Source organism: Idiotropiscis lumnitzeri, chromosome 10 (assembly GCF_059441095.1).
Source record: "Idiotropiscis lumnitzeri isolate Australia: NSW breed Sydney's pygmy pipehorse chromosome 10, RoL_Ilum_1.0, whole genome shotgun sequence".
Lineage (NCBI taxonomy): Eukaryota > Metazoa > Chordata > Actinopteri > Syngnathiformes > Syngnathidae > Idiotropiscis > Idiotropiscis lumnitzeri.
Window position 1 is genome coordinate 3,433,232 of NC_142400.1, and position 21,407 is coordinate 3,454,638.

The 21,407-nt window shown below is 43.6% G+C and overlaps 1 long non-coding RNA gene across 2 annotated transcripts in view; it reads right to left on the reverse strand.

Annotated features, from left to right (window-relative positions):
- Nucleotides 1-21,407, reverse strand: part of LOC148328636 (uncharacterized) — an 88,117-nt gene that overhangs the window by 25,835 nt on the left and 40,875 nt on the right. For both annotated transcript variants that reach the window (XR_015845637.1, XR_015845636.1), the window contains exon 3: nucleotides 942-1,010. This is a non-coding gene — a long non-coding RNA (uncharacterized LOC148328636). The remainder of the gene's footprint in view (nucleotides 1-941; nucleotides 1,011-21,407) is intronic.

Sequence of the window (21,407 nt, forward strand, 5' to 3'; positions counted from 1 at the left end):
ACAAGTCCAATGAAATCGATACATGGAATCAAAGATGGAGGAGGGGGAAAAAAAATGGACTTTTTTTTTTTGTTGTGCTTGCTCAAGCCGAGCGCAGCTTGACAGGAGAGAAGGGGGCAATAACTAATCTTGGGGAAGAAAGTTCAATTGGGGGTCCAAAGATGTGAGGTTCCGCTCACGAGGCCGTGAAGTGGTCCTAAAGTGGCGACAAACGCGATAGCTGAGGCGAGTGGGAAGGGGGGGGGGTTGTCGAGGAGACGTTCCGTGTTGTTTGCCCTCCAGTTGCGGGCGGCTACATCTGAGGCGAGCGCGCTGGGCTCATCTGCGATCTCAGGCCGGGGGCGCTTGCATTAATTGAGCCGGTAATTGAATAGTTGTCTTCATTAGTTCCGGTCCTGTGCTTGCGCGTTTCGCTCGCGGATTAGCCGGCAGAGGTGGCGAAAAAGATTCACGCTGTATACTTGCGTAGAAGTACACCGACTTGTGTTTGGGCAGGAGGGGGGAGTAAAAGGGCGATGGTAAAAGTAACAGTTTAAAAAAGTAATAAAAAAATAGACGGTAATCGAAGTACAAAAGTAAAAAAATATATATATTTTTCATTCATTCATTCATCATATACTGTGTTCTTGATTTACGTGACCAAGCTTGGAACTTAATTTTCTGGTACAGTGAACATCCCCGAGAAAATCCCTTCAAAAAAAAATTGTACAAAAATAAATAAATAATAACAAAAAAATTACATAAAATTGTATATATATTATTTAATATATTTAATATTTTTTTTAAAATACTCTTGATTCATAAGGTGAATCCACCCTCACAATTTTCACTATTGATGTATAATTTTAATTTAATACAGTGGCAAAACATTTTTTTCTGACGCAGATGATTATTCGCTGTACTTCCGTAGTATAGCACCACCTATTGCATGGAAGACTTACCCAATGTCAGATTTTCTTTGCCTCTTGTATCGGTAGTTGGTATCGGCAGCCTGCAAGAGTACTCAATACCTAAAAAAAAAAAAAAAAAAAAAAAGGCCAGTAATATAACATTTCTCATAAATGCACAAATCACCTCAGATTACATACACGCGACTGCACCTGCGTTTCAATATTATTCAAATTTAACAACAAATTGAGATAGATACCATTGAGAATTAATTAATCGTAAAAAAAATTTGCAATTTACGTGCACATTTTTTACCAGTTTGAAGATAACAAATACAGTTCACAAAAACATGAAGTTTCCGCATTCCATTTGCTTTAGCGGGCCCCTAAAAAAAAAAAAAAAATACAAACAAATTGTTAAAGCTGTCAATAAAAAACAACTTTGCTGTCTTGAAAGCTTCAAAATTTCATTTTTGGATGTATTCAATCTCCTTGATTGTACCTAAAGTCGTGTCCCAAAGTTCGGCGCAGTTTAACGGAGAGTGAGGTGCAAGTGGGTACACAAGTAAACAGCGCACATACGGACGGAGCCGACACGAGCGCGGCGATGCGCGTGAGGTCGTGCAGCATGCAAGAGAAGATAAAGGGAAATTAAACGAAAGGTCCGTGACCCTCTCCGATAGCTCTAAATGCCTTGCAATTTCCCGCACGGGGATGGCGAAAATCCTCCTCCACAAACCAAGGCCTGCGTCTGACCTCTCGCAGGGAAGTTTAAAAGAGGCTGACGCACAAAAAAAAAAATAATTAAAAAAAGACGGCAAGTCAAATGGTAATTTCACATGCCCGACAGACATTTTCTCATCCCGTCCTTAAAGATGCGCTTTTAATAAATCCACCGGCAATTTGCATCCGCGGCGCTCGGCCAATTATGACGGCACGCGTCCATATGGGAGAGCTCGACTCTGTCAAACGGACAAACAAAAAAAAAAAATGAAGTCTTAAAAAGGTGGTTACAAAAGACGGCGGGACGGTTGTTTCCTCCTCGTTAGAGCGTCATTTGTCTGTTTTTTTTTTTTTCTTCAATAATTATCTTTAAGTGCTCGGAACATCTCGAAACAAACCGTACAGAGCTGTGAGTTCAAATGATGATGGGCTGAGGGGAAGAAATGGAAAAAAAAAAACAAAAAAAAAACAACACAAGTGGCTGTCAGGGATGCACCACGGAAATCAAGTTCTTTCCGACACGACATATTTTAAAGTAATTTAATCAAAGGAGATTTTAGGAGCACTTTTACAGTACATTGAGTGGGACTTTAAAGAGGACACTCAAAATGAAAATTGACTTTTTAATTGCTTGTATATGACGAGTTGCGTCTCTGGAGTGCCTGCGTAGCCATCGAATGTGAAATAAAACCACCGAGTAAATCTTTTATTTGCCTAAATTGAAAATGTGTCCGAGCGCAAACCGTTCCAGAAAGTGTGCATAATTATGATGTCATAATTCTGCGAATGACTTGGCAGCTCGACTCGGTGAAGATTCGCTATTTTTAAGTGGTCAGAAACAGAAGCATGCCAAGCGAGGTCGCAGTGTTCAGTTCTAGCACATGCAGACTCGCTAAACCTGGGGCGGCAAATTCGGTTTTTAGTTAAAATTGGCGTTACTGACTCAACTCGCCATTAGATTTTTTTTTTTTTCCCTTTGACTTAAAGTTTTAGCTCTGAGCGCAGTAAAATTAAGTAAAAATTGTTTTCAAGTTGATTGTCAACCCCAACACAAAAGGTGGCGCAACACATCTAGACAAGCAATATAATATATAATTCTCATTCTTACTGCGGCTTACTGAGACATTTGTGAAACCCTTCCTGTATATCTGTATTCTACTGCCTCCAGCGAATAAAAAAATATTGATGTTTTTTCTTATATTTAGGAATATTGGAAAAAAAATTATGCGCGTGATGTGTCATTAATTGTGAAATCAGAAGTCAAGGAAAATATCTAATATTCTAAAGATGGGTTTGCTAATGAAAAATAATTGCAATCGCAACGTCACAAAACAGTGAAGTCAATTTTGATGCAGATTTCGTGCAAGAAACGCGAACTCCCAAAGCGGACAGAATATTTTCTACCACCCAGATCCCACTGTAACAAAATTTTGCATTGATGTATTACGGCGAAGACAAAGTACGAGCATTAGCACTCCTTGTTTTGTAAGGCTCAGCACGTTTTCTATGATACAAACTCTCTCACACACGCACATGCGCACGCGCACACACAAAATGTGTCCACCCACCAAAGTTATCTCATGCGCTTGTTAATGGGGGAGGGGGGGGGGCTCACACAAGTGAAAAATCTCCAGCCCCGTACTGAGATTTGTTCCCACCCCGCCGACATCAATCGATGCTCCTGTAATTTTTCCGACCTTTGTGGTGGGCTGAGGGGGTTGGTTCAACCCCCCCACCCCCACCCCCTCGGTCGTTGATGCGCTTTTAAAATGTATGTTGCGCTATTTGCCTGCGAGCGGGGAACGCGCACATAAAACAAGAGATGAAAAACAACTAGTGGAGTTGGTTGGTGGGGAAGGGAGGGGGGGGGCGGATTTGCGACCTCCCCAAAGGAAAGCGGATCCCCAGGGGAGTAAATTGACTGGCCTAGAATCAGTTGTCAGGATTTGATACATTCACAAGTTTTGTGGCGATGAATCTAGACAAATAAATGTATTTGTGAGCGCCTCCCGTGCGTGTGTGTGTGTGTGTAGGTGGGTGGGTGTGTCTTTGGGTTGGAGGCGGGGGGGAAGAAAGTTAGTATGCTGACGGTAAGTCGGTGGGCCGGCAGGTAAGTAGGAGACAGAGCGGAGTAATCATGCCGCCCGTAGCCCGGTGGCACAAACATCTCTCTCACACTCACACACACGCACACACACACACATACACGCACAGAACTGCAATCGTTCATTTTCCTAATGATCTGCACAGCAGCAGCAGGCGATGGCTATATTCCCAGCGGACAATTCCGGAAAGTTTTTTCCAGAGATGAACTGCACCTGTGGATGTTCTCCCGGTGCTAAAAACACTTTTGGGATTTTTGTTTTCATCACCGCTGGTCCTGGTTGGTCCGTTTGAATGTCATTTCCAGAGGCTTGAACTATCAATAGTGAATCGTTTTCAGCATGTTTTTTTTTTTGTTGTTCTTTTGTTTTTAAACAGATTTTTCTGTGGATTCACACAAACTGGTAGCTGGGAAAACCGTCGACTTGAAAATAACAAATGTAGCAGAAACGGTTTTGACACTTTCCGACATTTATACGGGACAAACTGTAAAACACAGAAATGCAAAATGAAAACACTAACAAGGAGCAATGAAGCAGACGCTAACAAAGAGCTAACCAGGTGATTAACGTCCAAACCGAGCTGCTAATGTCAATCACTAGGCCACACCCCTTTAAGGCACATTAACACATTAATACAACTTTGTAAATTACTCTATCCTCTTTTAATACGTTCTGCATTTAACTTTGAATTAACGTTACGATTCATTAGTCCGACAACAGCATTTTACATCCTGTATTAGCATAATGCTAACGCTCAAATAGAGGGGTGGGCCCATTTGGTGGTGGGGGGGTGCGATGCTGAGGGGGGAGCATGTGACCCTGGGGGGGTGGGACATGCTTTTTTTTTTTTCTAACGTTGTTGTGGAGGCTATGTCGATAGCGGTGTGTGTGAATTTTGACCGTAAATCTGGTGGTTCCGATTTCTATTTTAACAAAGGTGGGGGCGCCGGGCAGGAGGCTTGAAGAGGCAAGAGGTGCAAGATGGCGGAATAAGGAGGAGGCAGGTGGCTGTTTTAAGCAATTTGTCTTTGTCCATCAGTTTGGCAATTAACATCCAAAACTACAATAGTGTCCAACAAAGTCCAGTACAATGTGTCCATTTGGTTCGGTTTCCGGCCGCGGCGGCCGATAGGTTGAGATATCGAGTGGTTGGATGAGTCTCGTGTGTTTGGATGTATATGTATGGATATATGTGAAATTATGTATGGAAATATGCGTGGTCTCTAAAAACGGGGAAAAATAAACCAAAATCAGAAACTACACTTAAAATGTTAATATGCTTATCCAGTTGACATCCAAGCAGGTGAACAAGCCGAAATAGCATACGCGAGCATAACGAAGTGCCAGCTAATGCTAACCACGCCCACTCGTCGGTAGCAGGAGGAAGACTCAAGCTTCGCCGAGATAGGAAAATGCGCACTGAAAGGCGACGCTACTCACCTCTCATGGACGCACACTCGGGATTGGCACAGATACACTCTAAATGCGAACACACTCGCACTGGTCGCTCGCTCGCTCGACCGCCGCACCAAAGTTATGAAGGACCCCAGCCTAGCTGCCCGAACACTGCCTTCATAAAAATATGACATATGAGTGGGGGCGTGAATTGTTTTCTTCTTGCCGGGGAGGGCGTAACAGAAAATAATTGCGAAGCACTGCGCTAACGGGAGGTAAATTTGTTAGGGAGGTTTTAAGTAAACATTTAATTCGCTTCAGTTGTATGTTTAGTTGGACAGTCGTTACTTTAAACATATTGACGCATCTTTTTTTTAATCAAGAACTGTTGAGTACCTGCTGATCCATACAGCACATCGTACTCAAATGTCCACACGTAACTAAGACCTAAAAAATATCAAAATGCATGTATATGGGAGCGACAAACGACATCAATTCCTCAAAGCACATCGCAAAATCTGTGAGATCGTTAAAGACGGGAAAAGAGGGAAGCAAAAAAAAAAAAAAAAAGTCCATGCACGCATTGAGGCAAATATCAGGACGGCCACAGAGGCAAGGTGGCCCTGGGTGACCATTAGGATGCAGCGAGCGACGTCTCTACGCAAGACGCCATCTCCTCGCCGAAAAGGTCACCTCCACTCCCCTCCGCGGGTAAATACGCAGACGTATACAAATGCGGTCGCGTGCTGGCCAAATGGCTCACCTTAAGAAGGCATTAGGCTCCTCTTCCCACTGAACTTTACATCTCTCGCCTCCATTAAACTTAAATCCTCGCATTTCACAACCCCGGTGACTAAATATGCAAAAAGCCAAAACACCGTTGAAATCTGATCAATTGGAGCCTATCCCAGCTGTCATCGGGCAGTAGGCGGGGTTTACCTTAAACTCGTTGCCAGCCAATCGCAGGGCACACAAAGACAAACCACCATCGGGATTTAGAGCGTTCAATCAACCTAACATCTCTCGACGCAAAGGTCGAGCAAGTGCACAAAATGTGAAAGACAATCTCGATTTTGGTAATAACCCTAAAATGGTTGCTAAACCAAAACGACCGTTTTTTGGTTTTTTTAAGCCAAAGTTCAAACGAGTTGGCAAGAGGACAAAATGTGGATTCCTAGAAATGACCCGGAAATGCGGACTTCAAAGCTAAAACGGCCAACTTCCTGTATCTTTTTAGGAAGAGTTTTCCGTGATTTGACTCATGAGAGACACGCCTAACAATTTTCAAGTTAACTGAAGCCACCTTCAAGGGTTGAATTATTAAAAAAAAAAAATCCAGTGGTCACTACGGCGACAGTTATCTGGATAATTCATTTGATCGGTGGATAATCACGGCGAAGAAACAAATATTTGACGAGGGTGTTCATCAAAAGATGCAAACCGGTTTGATATTTTGAGGAACAGAAAGAACACAATTTTTTTTTTTTGTGGTGTGTTTTACAAAACAAAAAAAGACATTGATCCACGGCTGCCATTGACCCGCAACATTTCACCTCAAACGGTTGAAATCAAACTTTTTGTTTCAAACTCCCAACCCGCAGTCAACAGAAAAGCAGCAGAGCATATCGGGGCTGACACTGATTGACCAACAGCTCATCTTGTTGGACTTGAGTTGTGAGTCAAGTGTTGTTCGCTCCCCTCCAGGTCCACCGATAGGCCAAAGCGCCCGGTGGGGCGAGCTGTCAAGCCGCATCCAACCGGGAGCCTAACCCGTGTTGGCAGTGCCCCGCGTCCACTACAAAACACACCTGAACTTGGGCACGCCTTGTAATCGGGCCCCCCAGCGTAGCCGGATCAGGAATTGTTGCAGGGAGGTGTGTCATGACTGGCGAGGGCAAGGGAGGGTGAGGTCATACGACTGCACGCAGGTTTGCTGTGGAAATAACGTCTCTGGCATGGAGGAGTAGGATTTGTTGGAAATGCTTTTACTTTTGTTTTGTTTTGAAGAGAAACCCTCGACTTAAACTAAGCACACTAATTTGGTGGCACATTTTAATTATATATCAAATTTACAGACACACACACACACAGATGTGCATACATCCAGGCAGGGCTCAACACTAAACATGCAGTGGGCCCTAACCTCCATGGGGGGGCGCAATTTAACATTGCGACAATGATGAGATTCGAAACCTGACCAATTCCAGCCGATTCCGGAACGTTCTAAAAGGGTTGTTGAGCTGGGTCGTTCTTTTAGCTCATCGGTCAGCGCTCTGTGCTCATAAAGCAGACTTCCGGGTTTGATCCCCAAGTGCGTGGACGGCACAGGTGGAGTTGAGAGTTTTGTCAAGCGCTGAAAAATGTATAACTAATTAATTATGCAATTTTCCCAGGCTGGGATTGGCGAGGCCCCGTTGCCGAGGATATGCCAAAGACGCACAACAAGTATGATGGAACTTTAATTTAGCTTTGAAAAGCATGCACATTACTCTAACGTGAATTTCTAAAATAAGTGTCCAAGTAACCAAGGAAAACTACCAACAATCCATGTTCCAAAATTATACACATATATATATATGTGTGTGTGTGTGTGCACTGTCAAGAAATTAAATGTTTTTATTGCAAAATTTTCCCGAATTAATTGCGATTAATCAAATTTTTCAACTACTGTTTTCTGTGAAGCTTGTATCAGATATTTACTTGAGTAATATCTTGAAATTAATGTAAAAATCAGCAAATATGAAGAACATTTTATTTTAATTCAAAGACTGTTCGAATAGCTTTCTTTGATTCTTGAATTGATCCTAGCGGAGTCGTCTTGACAGCCATTTTTCTTAGAAACGATACTCAAAACGTATCCAGTGAGCAGAATGTTTTGTTATGAGATGATGTGCTCAAGTACGCAAATCATTTTTGTAATAAATAAAACTGAGTTAACTGATATTTATTTTTAATTAATCTCCAGAGTTAACGCTTTAATTCTGACGGTGCTAATATCTACTTTGGCAAACACGGCTCGCCGTTGCAGCGACACAACTGCAAGTTCGGAGCTTTTTGTAACTCGAAGACGTCCATTTGAATCCGTAAAGCAGCGAGTTTGAATCCCACGACTGTGGCGCCCCCTGCTGGAGTCCCAAAGATCCACGATCTCGTCGTCCAAGTCTCAGGGGATGTTCTTCGCCGCCACTGGCGCCGAATCCCAGCGGATGCTACTCATGCTACGCTGAGCAGGTCCACAGTTAGCATCCCCCAAAAGGGAATTCCCAGCAGAGACAATGGAGCATCTTAGCAGAGTAAACAACAGATTCCTCCATGCCAGTCTGCCACAATACAGTAAGTAGAGTACAATAGCGCACTCCTCTCGAGGGCTTTAAATATTTACAATCAATGACCGCACATACCGATTCACAATATGCAATTGTGTTTTGGATTTTCAAACAATGGCTTCGGAGAGATCGACAAGATCTAATCCGCGACGTCGACAACAAGTCTTGTCGGAGACAATGCGGATGAATTACGTTGCGGTCGGGAGCGCGGGAAAAGTCAGCTGATGTCAAAGCGTTTGTGAAAGGCGGGCTGATGTGAAAGGATGGCTCGCTTTTGAAATTCATATTCACTTACGACCAAAAGCGTACGGCTTGCCGAGTAACGGCTGTTTACAAGATAAAAGAAGAGGAAAAATAGCCACTCCGGCCCGCTCAGACACGAGATCCACTTATGAAATTAGGATGATAAAAAAGGTTTGCCGTGTTCCCACGTCAAGAAAACCTTGCCCGTGAGCATTATTAATGGCATCCTTGCGGCGTGTCATTTTTCCACATCGCCGACGATGGTCAACGCTCCCCGAGAGCAGGTTGAGTGTGCATAAAGAATCAAGGGTTAATTTTTTTTGTTGCTTCCTGGTTGAGGGAGGGGGAGAAAAAAATTAAAGCAGGGCTGAAACAAATAGCGGCGTCGGGAGGGACGTGTGGCCTTCGCTTAAACAGAGCCATAAATCAGCCACGGTGACACGGCGAGAGAGAGCGAGGCAAGGAGAGGGGGGGAAAAGGGATGGAACGGGGACAAGAGCAGCATTTACTAAAAACAACCTTTGCAGGATACATTTTTCTAGCTTTCTAAAAATCACCCAAATCTTGAGTTAAGTCTGAAATAAGAGCAAACAAGTTGAAGGTTTTTAACAGGTCAAGTCGATCTCTCCATCTAAAATAAATAGATCATCATTTTAGCAGTTCAAGAATATTTACGTTTTTTTCGCTAGACAGTCATGACCCGACTTTCCAGAGTTTTTCACGTTACGTGTCATTCAGATAATGTTTTACTCGAGTTGGTTGTTATGTTGTCATATTCACACGTAAAGCCAAGTGATATTGAGACAAGAATTAGTCTGAAAAACAATTACAGGCAATAAGCCAGTGGTGGGCGGTCAAGGCCTTCTCTGCTTGCCTAACATAATCAAGAAATCACGATCATATTCGTCACTTTGATGTCAGATTATATCCTAGTGTTGAATTTTTAGGTGAGAGTTTTTATCCAATCAGAATTCAGCGAGCTCCTGTTGCCAGGCAGATTTCATAATACCAGAAGCACGCACAATTCGTCCGAGGCCTTCTGACTGGCGACTAAGAGCAGTGTGAAAAGGGCTCAACTGTGTGCTGTACTCCGATTACAGATTAGATTAAAAAAAAAAAAAGAAAAATTCAAAATACATTTTTAAAAATCGCCGTTAACACACCTCACACTAAAGGATAAGCGCTCTGAATAATCCTCCGCACACAACCGGGAATCAGGCCATTGTTGACTTTAACCGCAAAGGAGACAAAACGCTCATATTAGGCCCGACTGTCCCCCGCTTAACAGGATACGGTATGCGACGCCACGCTTTTTTTTTCCAGCTGCGACCCGCCCGGTGTCGCTCGTTTTTTTTTTTTTTTCGGGCCGACTTCCGAGGGATTACCTCAGTGTGGGCTTGTGCTGAGGCGACGGAAATAAGAGCAGGAGGAGACTGAAGAAGGGCTGAATGTTTAACACGGCGAAGGCGCCGGCAGCATTGGAATCAGATCCCATGCCGACGTGATTCGGCGCGTGCTGTTTAAAGGTGTAGCGAGATGGGGAATTAATGGAAAAAGGCGGCGCGTGGGCGTAATCGAGGCAACAAGGTGGCTCTGCTTTTAGGTAAAGCTTTATAAATATAATGCGATCGTCGTTCGTAATCCACGACGCCATCCAGCGGCTTAGCAGACCTAATGGTGCATGCATGTTTCCCTATAACAGAATTTCAAAATAAAAAATAAATAAATTCACGGGGCAATTTCCACACTTTAGACGCAAAGTATGCGCAAATTATTTCATTCACCTGACACCGGAGAACAGCCTGGCACTCCCAGGGCAAATTAAATTAAGCGCCTCGGAAAACGTTACAGAAGGAAAAAACTTGGCCGCTCCAGAATGGATTTACGGCGGTAAATCTGATGGAGCTCGTTGCTAATGCGGTATAAATCCTCGCCTTTCATTACGGCATTATATGGAACGCACCGGAATGGAGCGATGGATCCTATTTGACATTCCGTTACCGGAGCAGTTGTGCACAGCTTCACACTTAAGCCGTCTGAAGCTAATACATAAATGTAATATTACATATAGAGATACAGCGGGAACCATCAAAACATTTTTTTTTTTTTAAATGCGCTCTTTGAATCGGTTCTGGTAGAAGAGACGATTCTCCCAAATGGTTGAATTAGACCAAAAAATGGAGGAGTGTAATGATGTCTCGACAACAATGCTGCTAATCGGCTCAGCTGTTATTGCAACGGAAAATAGAGATCATAAATTATGTTCTTTTGCTTTTTTTTTTTTTCTCCAAAAAATGTTAATTAATGTTGCACACTCGCATCAACTGGTGGTGAATTGAAGGCGGAATTTTCATATGAGACGCGGACTTGAGCAGTTTATTTGATCAAACTTGAAGGGAATGACGTTTATTTTTGCGTTCTTAGAGTCACACTAATTTTTCCATCCTCTATTTAAAAAAAAAAAAAAAGTTGTCATATAAATCAAATTTGGTTTCACGGACTGCTGCCTTCTTCGTCATCACTTAAATGTACAACAGCAGCTATGTGTTTTCATTTCTGATGTCCCCAGAAAGTCACAATGCCAGGCGTCAACTTCAGGTGCTAGTTGGGGTACATTTTGGAAAAGAGAGAGGGGGGGTGCGTAGATGCATGGCGCCCTATGGCGCGAATGTTGCGGCACGGCACGTATGGGGCCTCATTGTGCCGAGATTATGTAGGACGAGCACGCCGCCTGCTAATCCGCCTGTGGGAGGGTGCTGCACGCCTGTGAATTATTGCACTTTGGGAGAGACGGCGTGCGAGGGGAAGGAGGGGGGGAGGAGGAGGAGCGCAGGAAGACGAAAAAGGAGGAAGAGGGGAGCGAGGAGAAGCAGAAGAAGAAGAAGAAGGGCCCTCGGCTGTGATTATGAAATGGTCTGTCACAGATTAAGGCTACGGGGATGCGGAGGCAGAGATGAGCCAGAGCCTCCCACAGACGCGCGCACACGCACACACTCACGAGCGGCTAGCCGGGCTGCTTTCGCTTGATCTTACCTGAGGTTATACATGCCTCGCATCCATCCCAGTGCGAGGAGGTGGGGAAGGGGGGGGGGTGAAAGTGTGAAAACAAACACGCTGCAAATAGGCTCGCGATTGAGAGAGGACCAGGAAAGAAAGACGCCTGAGGAAAAAAAAAAGAAATAAAAGAGAAAAAGGGGGGTTGGCAGTCACTAAAATAAGACCTGTGTGGCCATTGTCTGTTTCCTTTGGTGATAAAGAGCCCACACTGTTTATTTGTCTCTCCTCGAGAGCAGAGATACCTCGAGACGTTTCTTTTTCTTGCTGGCATGGGAAGAGAGGAGCGTACGACGAGATCCTTTGCATTTTAGAAAATTAAAAAAAAATTGTATATATATATATACACATATAAAATCAATAATATTTTCAATCAAATATTTGCACGCCCGGCAGGGTTAGAAGGAAGAGGAAGGGGGAGGAGCTGGGGAGGGGCGGGGAAAAGGTCAGAAATACTCAACTCTGTGCTGATTGATTGACAGCTCCAGGCTTCTGAGTTCGTGTCCAATCACACGGCGCTGCCGTTCAAGTCGGTTGGCGACGCGCCAAAGCAAACGCTGGCGTTTGATTGGCAGGATGAGCACAGCCAATCATCTTAATTTGAGCCGTGTTATTTCCGCCTTTGCGTCCACGACGTTTGCTTTTTGCGAGTGGTTTCGAGCTTTTGGGCACTGGAACTTTTACCTACACGGAGTTCACCCACAGAAAATGACGTCATCTTTTTGGGATTGTGTGACAATCGTTGTTGAAACGCACAGGTGAGGTGTTTTAAAGGGCAAGCGTGTAAACCGGCTGTAACTTTTTAACGGTCGGTATAGTCGATTCTCGAGAGAGAGATCAAGAGTGAAATCATCTGCCTATTTCTGAAAAATGAGCCGTGTGGCTCATTAACATAACCCCGCCTTCCAGCGAGTGTCTCTGCCATGATTTAGCAGCTCAACTAGGTGAAGATCAGCCGTTTGATCTGCATATAAATGACGCCTATTGAAATGCAATGCTGAGAAGAAAATAAAAAAAATATTCCAAAAATGAAAAGGTAGATCACTCCACACAAAAAATAATAAAATATTGAAATTTTTTTTTTATTATGTATGCAAGGGACCACTGTAGTTAAACGTTTCTTTTAATAAAATCCTGGTGAATGAAAACTATTATATTTGAAAAGGAAAAAAAAATTCTCAGATTTGTGAATGGATGGAAAATGTCCTTCAAAATTGTGATTGGCCTATTATCGGCCGGGTTGATTATGGGGGGATTATATTTGGCATTTTGTCGATGATCAGCATCTGCCATTTTTTAACTTTCAAGGCCGATAAATTAAAAGCTGGTTTATTTTGGCTCGCTGCAGCACAATTCTCCCTCGCTCTGCTGTGCTGGTGGCCCCGCCTGCAGAAGCAGATCTCGAGCGAGCAGAGGAAAGTAAGGCAACAGACTTGGACATTTATTCGAATTTCGGCAGTCGACTACAACTCACAACTAATAGAAAACTATTTCCATAACTATAATGTTATCTTGCGTTACTACCACGTTACGTCACTCTAATTGTTAGCAAATGCCGACGTCTTGAACTAATTAAGTCTGCCGAGGAAATGAAAGATAAAGACGAGGCTTTAAACGGCTCATCGAGCACGTGACCACACATCTTTGGAATCGCACGCTCTCCAGTCATTAGACCGCGTCAAACCGAGCGCGGTGACTTATTACGGCATCTGCGGCGACAACCCTCGCCGACGCTGGTTAATTGTCCTCAGCGCTCGCCACTTAATGAACGTAATTACCGCCTTCCTCGCCGTTCGCCCCGTGATTAATTGTTACAACATTCCTTTGTCTGCTCACCGCAAATTGCCGCCGCCACTGCCATTTTGACGTCGGGCAATCAAGGCGTACGTCGTGAGGCGGACTGTGTGGGGGGGGGCACTTCAGAGCCATGTTGAGAGCCATGTTGGGATTACTGGAGGAGGCCGAGGAAGTGGAGGACTCGCCAATCAGTCGTTCAAGCTGTCACTCGTCTTCGGGCGGAGGAACAACAAGTCTGGTGGTGGGGGGGGGCGGGGGGGGGCATATTAGCGGCGGTATATGCAAAAATCACATCAATAACAACACGCAGTGTTCGCTGGGGCGGGCACGCCGGCCGTGACAAGTGTCAACTAAATCCAAAAAACAACAAGCCCCAGTCAACGCATCTTGGCTGGGCAATTATCTCGGCCGTGTCTCGCAAGACGAGCTCATTGAGAAGCTGTCGCCCAGTTAAGCAAAGCGCCTTTTAACAGCGTTGGCTTAATAAGCCGTGGCCTAATGCAATAAGGTGCCATTTGCCAGTCGACCGTGACTAAGTCAAGATCGCTGGCCAGGACAAATGAGCAGCGCGAGGTCAGATCTGCTGATTGCGACCGCCGGGAAAAAGTCAAATCAAAAGAAGCGGACAGTGGTCTCTCGTTACGTTGCAGACGCACCCAAAAAGACGTAACATTGAGAAACCAGAGAAAAACCTTTTTGGAATTCATTCAACCTAAACCGATTCCGGATATTTAATTCCCGGTCGTCGAGAGCCCCTCTCCAGATTGTTTTAAATGTCTCCCTCTCCCTTTAAAAACAAACCCGATCCAAATGATAGGGATCTGATCATTGGCGGTTGAACGACAAAAGATTTTTGGAAATTAATAAATGACTAAAAATACAACTCTGATGGTTATGATTGTACGTTTTTATCTTAAACAATTCGTCCCGTCTCATTTTGTGTTCAGTAGCATCGCGTCTGAGAAGATGGGACATCGTGCTTAGGCTTTAAAAAAAATAAAAATAATTTCGATAACGTTTATGAAATGCGCTAATTGCCGTTATAATTTTTTTTCCCTGATTGAAAAATGTAGTCGACTAGTTGAGGGAAGTGAGTACCTGACTCAATAAAAACAGCAATGAATTAGTAATGTCATTTTCGAGGATGTTGTTAAATTTTATTTCCTGTTTTATGGCATTGGCATCATTAAAAAAAAAAAAAAGCGTCTCAAGTGAATCACCTGCCGACTAATTGAGACGCATCATCTACTGAATCTATTTAAGGAACGATGCAGTGGATACAGAAGTCCCGTTTATGCACAAACGCAGCTTGTTGCCCAGACGAGGTTTGTACAAAGACTCACGCACGAACACACACGCGCACACACACACACACACACACAGAGAGCAAGTGAGTGATGGCTTCAGTGGCGCATCCGATCGCTCACCGTGACAAATGGCAGGCTGACAACCCGACATGAGAAAAGCCTCCCCACCCTAACACCTAACCTGTGAAGGGGGGGCGGGTCGTGGGAGGGGGGGGTGGTTGGCCCAGTCGCCAGTTCCTCCATCTTATTTTACCTCGCCTGATTTTTCTACCTTGCTACTTTCCTCCTCAGAAAAGTCTTCTCTTGCCCCCCCCCGACTAACTCCCTCTCGGGGAGTGATAGATTCCCCCTCTGTTCATTTATCCTGGAAGCGGAGGACACGGCGGGTGTGATGTGATCCATCTCGCCGGCGACGACGGGAGCGAGTGCTGCGTCCCTGATCACAGGCCCTATCAATCTCACTCATAAGGGGGGGGGGGCGGATCAGCGCAGTTGTCAAGACGACACAAACGCGCCCGGCCGACTTCCTACTGTACATAGTTCGCATTCTTTCCGGTGGGTTGGGGGGCGGCAGACAGGACGATGGCTGGATGTTCTTGTTTCATCCTTTCTATTTATGTGATTTTTTTTTTTTTACGTTTGGAAGGGGGAATGTTTTGGAAAAATATCTATCGCCTAGGTCGGAAAATGTGCCCCTAAGCGATTCCTTACAAATATTGTACAATTACGACAAACGTACGCACGCACGCACACAAAGTTTCGCCACCCGAATTCTACACAGTTAGGCTGCTAGGCTAAAAGCTAATAGGTAAGCAGAGCTGCAGTGTTAACACTGATTTGCATTATCGACGTTTCCAATAAGCAGCATTTAAATGTGACATTTTATGACAAAATAAAGACATTTTTAACAACAACAAAATTGGGAAAAAAAATCTTATCTTGAATCATTGTGACCTGCTTTCTGAATTTGGTCATGTGACATTTACAAGACGAGTCGTGATTGGTTGTTGATCCCCAAACAACTGTGATATCATTTTCAGTCCCCAGCAAGCGGCAAAATGGCCGTGCCATCAGATGGCTAAAAAAGGGTGCATTTTGCTGCATAATTCATATTTTACCGACACAATTTTCATTAGAAATTTCTCAATTCACATCTACAGGAAAAAAAAAAAAGTTGCAATTAATTTTTCAACGGATTCATTCGGCTATTAACTTTGCGGACAATTCTTTTTTTTTTCCCTCGCTTTTTCTTTGTCAAATTTCAGAATACAAAATGAGGCTGGAGGAGTATTTGTGCTTGTCTTGCAATATGTCTGCTGCATGCGCCACATGTATGGATCAGCTACAATGACTGACAAGTGTGATTGGATGAACTAGCCGCTCTCATTTATTGCGACCTTCTCGCTCGCATCACGTATTATCGTGGTCATGAAAGAACACTTAATGAGGGGGCCAGCGTAAGCAGTGGTCGTTTGTATAAGACAGAAATGCACCCCCCCCCAAAAAAAAATAAATAAAAAGCAGTGTTACAAGTGGATGTCCATTTTGCCAGAATTCTTTATCCAGTCTGCATTCTACTCAAAATATGTCAGATTTTTAAAAAAAATAATATGCATAATACGTACCTTTTAAGTCATTTGAGTGAAGCGCAATGCAGAATGATCATTTCAAAGTGATCACTTATAAAAGAAAAGTCGTCAACAGGACAGCGGCAAGTGGAGGAGAAGAGAAACAGAAAAAAAAACAAATTCAAATCATTATGAAAGTCAACAAAATTGCTGCATCCTCAATTTGACAGTCGACGTTCTATTTTGGACATCCTAAAAGATGTTAAAATAATTGTTGAGAAAGAAATCAGTCATGCTGCCGCATTTCGCTCCATTGAGATGTAAATACTTCATTTTTTTTTTTTCGTCAGTCAAAAAATAAAGATGCATAATTTATCACGTCAAGCAAAATTGCTAATGACAGCGTGCCTACTTTTAGACATTTTATGGGACAATTGATGCGAAAGACTTTTTTTATTTTTTTTATTTGCGTCACAACCTGACGAATAATTCCCTTACAACGAGGCTGGAGCATCCAATCCAAAACGAGTCTAATCATAAACCGAGGAAATGACAAGCTGGATCAACGTAAGCGGCACTCGGTGGAGCGCAGACCTTCGCACCAAATTGTAGCCAATAGATACTGTTCAAAGATTAGTTTCATAGATATTCATAGAATCATGTCAAGGTGGGTTTAGAGATCTCACGATTGTTAGCAAGTATCACGTCATCTGTACTTGCATCACAATATTTGCTTTATTAAAACCCTTGAAAAAAGATTTGCTATTTCTCTTATTTTTGCATGTATAAAAATCTTTGGTTTGTTTTTTTTATTTATTTATTTTTAGCTCAACATACAGCAGCTCAGATTGACCTCTGATCATTTTTGGAGCAATAAAAGAAAGCTCAGTAGGTTTTTGTGAGTTTTTATTTGGGCAATGCCTTACTTCCTCACTAAAGTTTTGAGGAAATTGAAGTATGTCTTGGGTAGAATCATGCTCGTGGGTAAAATAATCTCCTTGGGGGAGGTAATAAACATCCTCATGCTCAACAATGGACAGATTATATAGACAGCAAAATTAGGTTTAATTTATTTGAAAAAAGAATGGATTTTTGAAAAAAAAAAAATATATATATATATATATATATACATATATATATAACGATATAAATAAATACATAAATATACAAATATATAAATAAATAAATCTATAAATATATATATATTTATATATAAAAATATATAAAAACATAAATAAATACATAAATATATATATGTGTGTGTGTTTCTTTTTAAAGAAAAAAATTAAATTTGAGATTTAGATTTTTTTATTAATTAATTTATTTATTTATTTGAACTTTACAGCCAAATCTGCTCAAGAGAGAATCAACGTCCAAAATGTAAAATACGGCATTTGGCTAAATTTCCCAGCTCGGGAGGAGTTTCACTCAAAAACAAAAACATCAGTATGATCGAAACGTCAATTTCCTTTGGCAACGCATCAATGGTTTCGATAACCAGGCAACTTTTAATTTGAGAATGCAACTTTTTTTGTTGTTGTTGTTCCTTCACAGCTAACGAGATGACGAGAATTTCGACAGTCGCACTTCGAGCCACGTCTGATCGCATCAGGCCGTGTGTCGCCTTTTAAAAACTCACCATGACACTCGTGCACACAAACTCATGACAACAAGAACCCTTTAGAGCACTAACACACACACTCACACACGCACACACACACCCGCACTATCACCCCCCCCCCCCCACCCCACACCCACAGACACTGACACGGCTCAAAAAACACTTCCCCGCTGACGTGTAACACTCTCCTCCGCCGACACTTCATAACCTGACATGCATCGCCCTGACACGCACCCCCCCCCTCTCCCCCTCACACACACACATCATGAGCAGTGGGCTGTAAAGCGCCGTCCCTATCCAGCCCAACAGACGGCATCCACCAATCAAATTAGGCCTGATCAAAACATGCCATTCAAAGCCAGGCAAGGCAGCCGTGGTGAGGATGGTGAGGATGGCGGGCGGGGGGGTGGGGTTCGGGGGGGCGGGGATTCCAATACTCTGACCTTGGAAGCAATTAGCATGACCAGGAAGAGAGAGGCGGAAGCGCAAGGAAAGACAGACGGAGATCAAGTGTCTTTCTCCTTATTTGCAAGCTGCCTCAAGCCGCTGTTTATGAATTTGGAATTAAGGAAGGCCGACTTGGACCACCAAAATAAAAATAAAAAAATTATAAAAAAAAAAAAAAAAACAAGTTCAGTTGGAATTTAACGGGTTTACCCATCTTTATGTCAATTATTGTTTCGCCACAATCTGGAGGTCACCGGTGGAGTGGGTGACACGCCATTGGTGGAAAAACAGGAAGTGAGTGAGGGGTGCGAAGGCGTAACTTGCTGCGTCTTGGTTCTTGGTGTCTTAGTTGGCTTGAAAGTGTGGGGCTTCGGTTGTCTTTGGAGTTGTGGTTTTTGGTTGAGCCTTGTTTGTTTTTGGTTTTATTTTGGGTGTGCAGGGTGTCTTGTTGAACTCATTCAATACCATTGACGGATAAATACGTCAAAATCCATTTTTTTTTACTGGGCTGGTTGTGAATGAGTTTAATCGGCTCACTTGGGTGTCTTGGTTGTACAAGAGATCCATGAAACCAAGAGAACCAAACACGGGGGGTGGACAACAAAAAAAAAAGAAAAAGAAATATCAGCCGCACCAGGCTATAAGCCGCAGTTTTCTATGTAAAAAAATAAAAGTGTTGTTTACTACATGTACAGAACAATTTTGTACTGTGAATGCACAAAAAGATACATAAACAGATTGTTAAAACTGTGCCTTTTAACAGAACAGACCAAAGAGAAAAAAAAACCCAAAAGATTTATTTTCCCTATTTTCTGAACTATCGAGCGCCCCCTACTGGTGAACATGACATTAAAATTTCCTGATATTTTCCGAACGTCGTCTTTCCCCTCACTCCCAGTTAACCAACCACGGAGCTTTGAATCATTCCTCTTTATTGTTTTTTTTTTTTTTTTACAATAATTCCACGCACACACCGCCGCAGCAAAAGTCATGCTTTCATTATGCTAAACACGTTGGCATGAGTCAGGCGCGTTATGTATGATTCCCTCCCTATTCTGGTTTTGTCTCGCTATTACAATGGGATATTCCTAATGGGTGGGGTGGGGGGGGCGGATTACCATTTCTCTGCATTGTTCCACTGAGCCTCTTGTCATCCTCGATCTGTTGTTCGTACGACGCTCGGCCCGCGATCTCGCCCGTTTCGCTTTCACTTAGCGGCGTAATTACCGCCGGGCGTCTTCAAAAGACGAGAGACAAATGGAAAACAAATACAATCAACGCACTGTCTTACTAACCGGGTTGTCTGATCCCCGCCCCCCCCCCCGGAACACCTCGACGGAAAGATAATACGCCGTCGGTGCGTGTGTGTATGCCGAGTGCTGATTGAGCTTCTGTGACGAGAATGTAAACGCTGGTTTGCATACGCAAACGAAACAACGCTGGTTAGCAATTAGCAAAAAAGTAAAGAACGACGCTACCAAGTGGTAGAAGGTCCACGGAATAAAGTTTGATCAGTGCTTGATTTATTTACTGTACTGCTGAGCCTTCGTTGGGCTAGAACTTATTTTTTGTCATTCGTAATATTGCAGCTTTTCATCGTTTTTTCCACAAAAGTCCAAAGTCCAAAATTCGGTTGCGGTTAGGTTATTGAGGTTCATCTATTGCGGGTTTGTCATTAGTACCCAAAACGTCGACTGTGGGGTTACCGAGCTATTTTGCAAGCTTTCTTGCTAATTTTAAGAATAATTGAATCATTGCACCTGTCAGAATTTTTTTTTCTTTTGGTGGGTAAATTTCCACCCGTCCATTATCTGTACCGCTTCTCCTCACAAGAGCGCAGGGGAGGCTATTCCAGCTGTGTTCGGGTAGTAGGCGGGGGACACCCTGAACTGGTCGCCAGCCAATCGCAGGACACAAAAAGACGAACAACCAACCACGCTCACACTCAATTTCGAGTGTCCAATCAACCTGCCATGCATGTTTTTGGAATGTGGGAGGAAACCGGAATACCCGGAGAAAACCCACCCAGGCACGGGGAGAACATGCAAACTCCGCACAGGAAGGCCGGGGCCGGAATCAAACCCACAACCTCTTCCCTGTGAGGCCATCATGCTAAGCCGTCGGCCACTGTGCCGCGGTGGGGGGGGGGGGGGTAAAGTTCTTACACTTGATGGACTCATGGATGATTTCGTCAGGAGCCTCCACTCGTTTGTTTGTATTTCGTTCGGGGAGCTCGGTCGGGTGGGGAGCGCGTAAACAAGACGAGGTCCAAATTAGCCTCTCGGAAAGCCCCGTGGCCTTGAGTGCTGCTGTCCTCCCCCCCAGCTACATTATTGAGCAATGCTAATGATGCGGCCTTCGCTCATTTACTCGCTCTTCCACGCCATTTCGTCAGAGTTTCCATCGCAGTTTTTTTTTTTTTTTTTTTGACCGACTCTCAAGGTTTTTGGTAAACAGCACTGCTCGTCTAATAAGCTTTCCTTTGCTGGTGTGTGCATGGACGTTTATTCTGTATGCGTGTAACAAAATAAACCGCCCCCCCCCCCGCACCCCCACCTCCAATACAGCCGCCGCACCCCTGTTTACTCTAGCAAATCCTCCACGAGGCCACGGCGCTCCGAGGAGCTTCTGTTAATTGGTCATTAAAAGCGCGGCTTTGTGGGCCGCGTTACATCTTTAAACAGGCCGTGAAATAATCATAATGACGAGAACAATAATAATAATAATTAAAGCGGCGGAGAAGCGATGAACGCGCTCGGTTTTTCATGGCGAACCACCGAAAAATGACTCCAGCATCAAACTGATGCCAAAGACCACGTTGGCGATTTAGCCTCACCCGTCTGTTGAGTCAACTCAAAATGAGTCAACTTTGCTCGGTCCACATTAAACGCCCCAAAAAAAATAATAATTAGCGGGCCTAAATAATATTGAAAG